Source organism: Mustela putorius, unplaced genomic scaffold (genome assembly GCF_011764305.1).
Source record: "Mustela putorius furo isolate JIRA1106 unplaced genomic scaffold, ASM1176430v1.1 tig00003845_pilon_pilon_pilon, whole genome shotgun sequence".
In the NCBI taxonomy this organism is placed as follows: Eukaryota; Metazoa; Chordata; class Mammalia; order Carnivora; family Mustelidae; genus Mustela; species Mustela putorius.
Genome location: NW_025421998.1, coordinates 57,227,782 through 57,234,822, shown reverse-complemented (window position 1 = coordinate 57,234,822; position 7,041 = coordinate 57,227,782).

The window sequence follows — 7,041 nt, the reverse complement described above, 5'->3', positions numbered from 1 at the left end:
AAAGGGCTACCACTCACGTGAGAACACGGGCTGGCGCAGTATGCTCAGGAGCCCAACCCTTGGTTTCATATCCCAGCCCCGATCAGCCAATCGTGTGACCTTGAGTAGGTTACTTAACTTCTCTGTACCTCCGTTCTCTTATCTTTAAAATGGGGATAATAGTACCTGTCCAGTAGGGATGAGGTTAAGTTAGATGAAATATTCTATGTAAAGCCCAGAGTTTGACATACAGATTCCACAGCTGCCTTTGAGATCAAACAGCACTCCACCTAAACCCTAGTTCTCACCCACACCCCCACACCTCCCACCTCACCTCTCCAAGTTCTGTGCCCCAGCGTCACAACCCCTCACTGTCCCCTGAGACCTCCCTGCACACGGCTAGATCTTCCCTTCTGGTCTCCTTTGCCTGTTAAGGGCTAAGAGCACCATAGAGTTAGCCTGTATGAGTTCAAATCCTCCACTCCCCCTCTTACTAGCCCGGACCTTGGATAAATTACTTTTTGCCTCAGTTTCCTCACTGTAAAGAGGGACTTATAATACACATTCCCCAGCAGGCCTAATGAACCCTAAATGAGATGCATCTAAACCACCAACCACAGCACTTGGTATAGGAAGTCCTTTTTGAGTATTGCTCATTATTTATGTTTCCCATCCTCCAAGACTTAGCCCCAAAGATACATCCTCTGAGTTTACACCATTTGGAATTAATCTCTTCCCCCATATGTTCTCCCACAGTGTTTTCTCCATACGCCAACATTACAACACTTGGCACATTGCACTTTGTGTTATAGCTGAATATTGGTTTCATTTGCCCATTGTAAATTCTTGAGGACAAAAAGCAAAAACAAAAACAAACCTGTCGGCTCACTTCTTTGCCCACACGGTACTCAGCCCTTGGCCTTGCAAATGTAGCTTTTACTAACCCTCACTCCCTTCCTCAGATGGGGGAGGGAGAAAGAGGAGATGAGCAACTGAGGGTTAGCAGTTGTGTAAGGAGTTGAGCAAGAAAGACTTGTTTGTTTGTTTAATATATTTTTTAGAAATTTTATTTATTTATTTGACAGAGAAAGAGATCACAAGTAGCAGTGGGGTGGGGCGCGGGGAAGCAGAGAGCCCGATGTGGGGCTCGATTCCAGGACCCTGAGATCATGACCTGAGCTGAAGGCGGAGGCTTAACCCACTGAGCCACCCAGGTGCCCCAATAAAGACTTGTTTTTAAAGGTCCCTTTCTCTACCTGGCTCTCTCTTCTGGGTCTAAGTATGAAAAGTTCACACTAGATTTCATTTTTCCCACTGGGAGCTAGGGGGACAGAAGCAGACTTCTTAAAGCTGCTTCTCTTTAAGCCCTGAAGGATGGGTTAGGGGGTGGCAAAAAGGCTAGAGGAGAGATGCTTGCTAGGCTAGTGAGGTTTGGGAATGAAGCCTTGTTCACGGCACTTGGTCTCTGGACATGGGATTCATGTTCTGGATTCAGCTCATGTCCACTGAACTCAGGTTTTTAACTGAATGTCTACTACACCACCGGCCGCTGTGCTGAAGACTGAAGAACATGAAATTCTTAGCAGGTTTATGATTTCATTATGGAGATTAGATAGAGGTGTTTGAAACAATCAGAAACTAGAGAAAGAATGTACTTATGTGCCAAAATATTGACATGTACATGACAATAAAGGAAGTGCTATAAACAAGGTGAGAACAGGGATGGTGTTTTCTTCAGGGTCAGAGCTTCCAGAATCTTACACACAGATTTGGTGCTCAAAATATATATTTTTTCAGTTGAATTGAGGAATTTAGATTGGAGAAGTGTTTTGAGGGATCTGAATAATAGCGTAGCATCGGGAAAGGCATTCAAACTTCCTGTGTAACGTTCATTGGGAAGGGGGCTGACCCCCTCATCTTTTTTTGTTTTTGTTTTTGTTTTTTTTTAAGATTTATTTATTTGACAGACAGATCACAAGTAGGCAGAGAGGCAGGCGGCGGTGGGGGGGGGGCAGGCTCCCTGCTGAGCAGAGAGCCTGATGCGGGGCTCCATCCCAGGTCCATGGCATCATGATCTGAGCCAAAGGCAGAGACTTTAACCCACTGAGCCACCCAGGCACCCCTCTCCTCTCATCTTTAAAAATGTGCTTAGATAATCATATTTATCAGAATGCTTAATTCAAAAGTGTCTTAATTCTAGCTTACAGTCTGGTGAAAAGGGGAACACATAAAGGACCCTGCAGTAAAATCTTAAACAGGAGACTCAGAATCAATCCCACACACTCTTGACTTTAATCACAAGAGGTCCCAATTTTAGATTTGCAGAGAGTAGTGTGATTAGAGGAATGACTTCTACTTCAGTTTTTTAAAATTTCTAAAATCCCTCCATCCAGGAATAGCCAAATGAAAAGTGCAAACCATTATCTTGTAAAAGCCTTGAAAAGTCACCTATGTTTGTTAAAGTCCTTAAATCAGTGTTAGTCAAGGGATGGTCCAAGACTGGTGCCGGTCCACAGACTTTCTGGCTCAGATGAGGTTGGTAATAGACTTGGGAGAGTTTAGAGATTTTTACAGCAATTTGACATTGTGTGACATCCAACACATGATCAGTGGGTTTCCCTTTTTATGCCCTTGTCTTTAGAAATGAATTTTTATTTTACAAAAGCACTGACCTACGACAGACTGGGAGAAAAAAGAAAGCTGGTCCTTCACCGGCAATTAGCATTGCCTTCAGTAGCATTCCTGTGAGATAGTCAGGTTCTAAGATGACTCCCAGTGCTTCCCAACCCCTGAGTGTGGGCCAAACCTAGTGATTTACTTCCAACAAATAGAATATGGCAAAAGTGATGGGATGCCATCCTCAAGGTTCGGTTACAAAATGACTCAGTGGCTTCTTGCTTGCTTGGTCTGTTCTGGTGGCTATAACAAAATGCCATAGGACTGGGTGGCTCATAAACAGCAGGAATCTGTTGTTTTGGAGGCTGGAAATTCAAGATCAAGGTGCCAGCCTGGGCAGGTTTTGGAGAGAACCCTCTTCCAGGTTGCAGGCTGCTCACTTCTTGTTGTATCCCCACATGGTGGAAGGGACAAGGGAGCTTGCCCAGTGGCTTTTATAAGGGCACTAATTTCATTCATGATAGTTCCACCCTCATGACCCAACCACCTCCCGGAGAGGCCCTAACTAATAATATCATCTTGGAGGTTAGATTTCAACACATGAATTTTGGGGGCACACAAAAAATCCAACCACAGTTCTTTCCTCCTCTCTCCATCTCTTACTCTGTTCTTCTTGGAGAAGAACATGTTGTACGTAATCTTGAGTAGAAGCTCAGGTGGTGAGACACTAGCATCTTCAGCCAAGTGAGAACCTGAGGCCTTCCAATGCCACTCAAGTCAGCTCTGAAGCAGATTTTTCCCTGCTTAAGATCTGAGATGACTGTAGCCCTCTCTGGCAACTCCATCGTACCTTGTGACAGACCCTCAAACCACAGGACAAAATTAAATGGCACATGGATACCTGACCCGAAAAGAACTTGAATATAATGTTCTTTCAAGAGGCATCTGGGTGGCTCAGGTGGTTAAGTGTCTGCCTTCAGCTCCGGTCATGATCTCAGGATCCTAGGATCAAGCCCTGCATCAGGCTCTCCACGCAGCAATGAGCTGCTTCTCCCTCTCCCTCTGTAATCTCTCTTGCTTTCTCTCTCTCTCAAATAAATACGTAAAATCTTTAACGAAAATAAATATTCTTTCAAGCCACTAAGTCTTGGGGTAACTTGTTACACAGCCTCCATAACTAACACATCCTGTGGGTTAAGGAGATAGTTAATGAATAATTAATAACTACGAAGTAACATTGCAGTAGTACATGTTGGTCCTGAGACACAATAATCTAGTTTACCGCAATTTAAAATGTAAGATTGTAGCTTGGCGTGAAAGATAGTTACCACAAAACACAGCCATCAACAGCTGCTGTGAATTGAGCACCAGTGCCACCTTCTGCATCAATTTCTTATAAGTATCTATCCAAAACCAGCAAAGAAGAAAACAGGTTAGAACTTTGGCATCCTTCTTTTGAAAGTTTCTGCTAATGTTAGCCACAGGAAATTTTGAATCTGTAGTAGGAATTCCAGGATTGAGCAAAAGAGCCTATTCAAAGTCCAAGATATGAATTGAGATAGAAGTCATTTTATCTAGAAGGAAGAATTCAGCATAGCTAGTTTCCAACTAGGCATAATCACTAGAATTTAAATGACTCTGCAGTTGTTAAGACATTTTGCCACAGGCTTCTGTGAAATAGATTTATAAATGGCCTCATTTGCTGTCTAGTACCCACCTTCGTGATGATGAATCAGCTGATGCCTAATCAAGAGGAAGAGTTTGTCTTCTTTCTCTCGTTAGTCCAGAATTTTCTGAAAGGTTGACTATGAAGCTGTTTTGAATGTTGTGATGATGATGATAGACCTCGATGCACTCGCACACAGCATTCATAGTAGAAGCTGCAAGGTGCTGATCCCCACCTTGTACTAAGACCTTCCCATATGCGATACCATACTCAGAATGCAAACCCACAATCTCTCCACTTTTCACTGCAATCCACACCTCCTCTGGGCTGTTTGGCTGGTTTCTTCATCACTCACCCTCCTCCTCCAGCAAGAGGAAATGTCATTCTTCAGTCAATACATGCTTCCCATGGCTTTTGAAAGTGTCAAACCTGCTAAAATCTTCTTGGCAACGTTTCAGGGAAAATAACGTATTGGTTTGTCCCTCCTAGGATGCTCTTCCTTTTTGATCTGCAAAAAAATAACCACTCCTGGATTTAGGGCACAGTTTTGAGTTCTGTGCTCACAGGATGAAGTGCACACCACGGATCTGGGAACCTAAGACTCCTCCTGTGTGAATCAATTTGTTTGAGGCCAGGCCTATGCCAGGGAACTCCCAAGCGAAGGAGCTTTGATGCCTCCCATCTCACCTCTATAGTGCGAATTAGAATTTTTACATTCCGGTTAAGCTTTAAGAGTTTGAAGTTGCTGTGTGCACATGTGTGTGTGCAGGCACGCACACGGGCACGTGTGTAAGGGGCCTGCAGAGCATGTAAAGGGAATCAGGAAGGGAGGTCGAGGGGACAGAGTGAGGCTGATCAGCAGGGAAGGAGAAATCTGCAGGTTTGCAGCAAACACAGTTGGGAGCAAAGGGAGTTTGCATTGCCAATCTTGGTCCTGTCCATCACAACCAAAGTGTCTAGCTCCTAAACTATTCTGGGCCTGGTTCTGGTTAACTGCCCACACAAACCTGATCGGAGCGGCTAATCACTATAATAAATAACCCCCAAATCTCAGTGGCTTGGCCCAGTGCAAGCTTACTTCTTTCTTATTTTGCTGATCAAAAAAGTGTTTGGGATAAGGAGTACCTGTACTTTTCCAGGTCATTTGAGGACACAGGCCCTATCCTTACAGTGGCTCCATCTTCTTCCAGGTCCTCAGCATCTTCTTCGTTCAGCTGGTGATGGAGAAAGAGAGTGAAGACCAAGCATGGGAGGAACCTGTGGGCCAGGCCAGGAAGTGACCCCCGTGACTCCACTCACATTCCATTGGCCAGAACTCAGCCTCATGGCCATGCTTAAAAGCCAGAAAGCTGGAGGGTGGGCCTCGTGGTATTCCCAAGACCAAGACCAAGAGGAAACCATGGATACTAGTCTTGGGCAGCCTCTGTCCCTTGGTCTTATTCTGAATTCTTTTCATTTAGAAACCACTCGTTCAGCACTTACTTGGTATCTAGCTCTTTTTGATTGAAGATACTATTTTAGCCCCTCACAGTGACTCGATACACTTATGCAAACCCAGAGTGACTTATTCAAAGCAGAGCAGCACTTTACTCTGACAGTCTAGGTGTTTAAGGAAGGCTGCCTGGTGAGAATGTTCAAAGCATATCATGAACAGTGCTTGGGATTCCTGGTTCTAATCCTAGTTTAGCCCAAGCAAGTCATCTTGGAAGGGGTGCCTATGTATCTAGACCTCGGACCTCTTACCTGCACAGAGAGAACTTGAACTGGACAGGTTTCTAAGTTCCCATCTGGCCTTCAATGTGTCTGAAAGTCTTGGCCGTGAATGAGGAGTTCTGTTAAACTACTATCAAACTCATGTTCTCACCTACCTATGAGGCTTTCAGTCCTGAAAACACCACACTCTATTCTGGATTCAGTCTCCAGCTGGAAGGGAAACACGAAAGCATCTTTCTCTGACTTTATGATACGACTTCCCTACTTTTTTGGTTAGTACGGGTACCTGCCTGATGACGTCTGGAAAGCTTATCACCTTGATCTTCACTCTGTACTTTCCCACTATTTGACAATAGGGAAGCCACCCATGAGTTGGGTTGTGAGGAAGGTCACTGATCATCCAGAAAGTAGAAACCCCAAGAATCCCTAATCAGGATTTAATAGAAATCCAGATTCTAGTGGCCTGATTAATTGCCCCTTTGCTATCAAAAGCTAGTTTTGAGGCCAACGACTCTGATCATTTTTTAGTGAAGCTGATGCATTTTTTACTTCCCGAACTGATGGTTAGTTTAGCACCTGAATTCTCTCATTTGATTGATCTTCTCCTTCAAGCATATTTGCATTTTTGATAGTAGCTATAATGTTCTCTGTGCTAATCCACATCATTAACCAATTCCTGCTTAACTGTATCTTTGTCCTTGCTGTTTTTATCCAATTTCTAGTTTTATTATCCCGGACTCCATAAACTCTGTCAGATCTTAACTCCAAGGCAGCTTGTTGACTGCCAAACTACAAGAAAGAGGCAGGCATTCTGGGCCCCCCGTAGAGCCTATTCCAAGCCCCCTGCCATCCCCTGCCAGCCTTCCACCTCCTGTATAGAAAGATAAATTCTCATCAGAGTTGTTGCTTCCTGAACAAATATTGTCTACAATATTATAGTGGGCCAAATAGTGTCCGCCCAAATTCACATCCACCCCAAACTTCCAACTGTGACCTAAATTGGAAATAGGGTCTCCGCGGATGTAAAGTGAGGACTGAGATGAGATCATATGGGATTAGGGTGGACC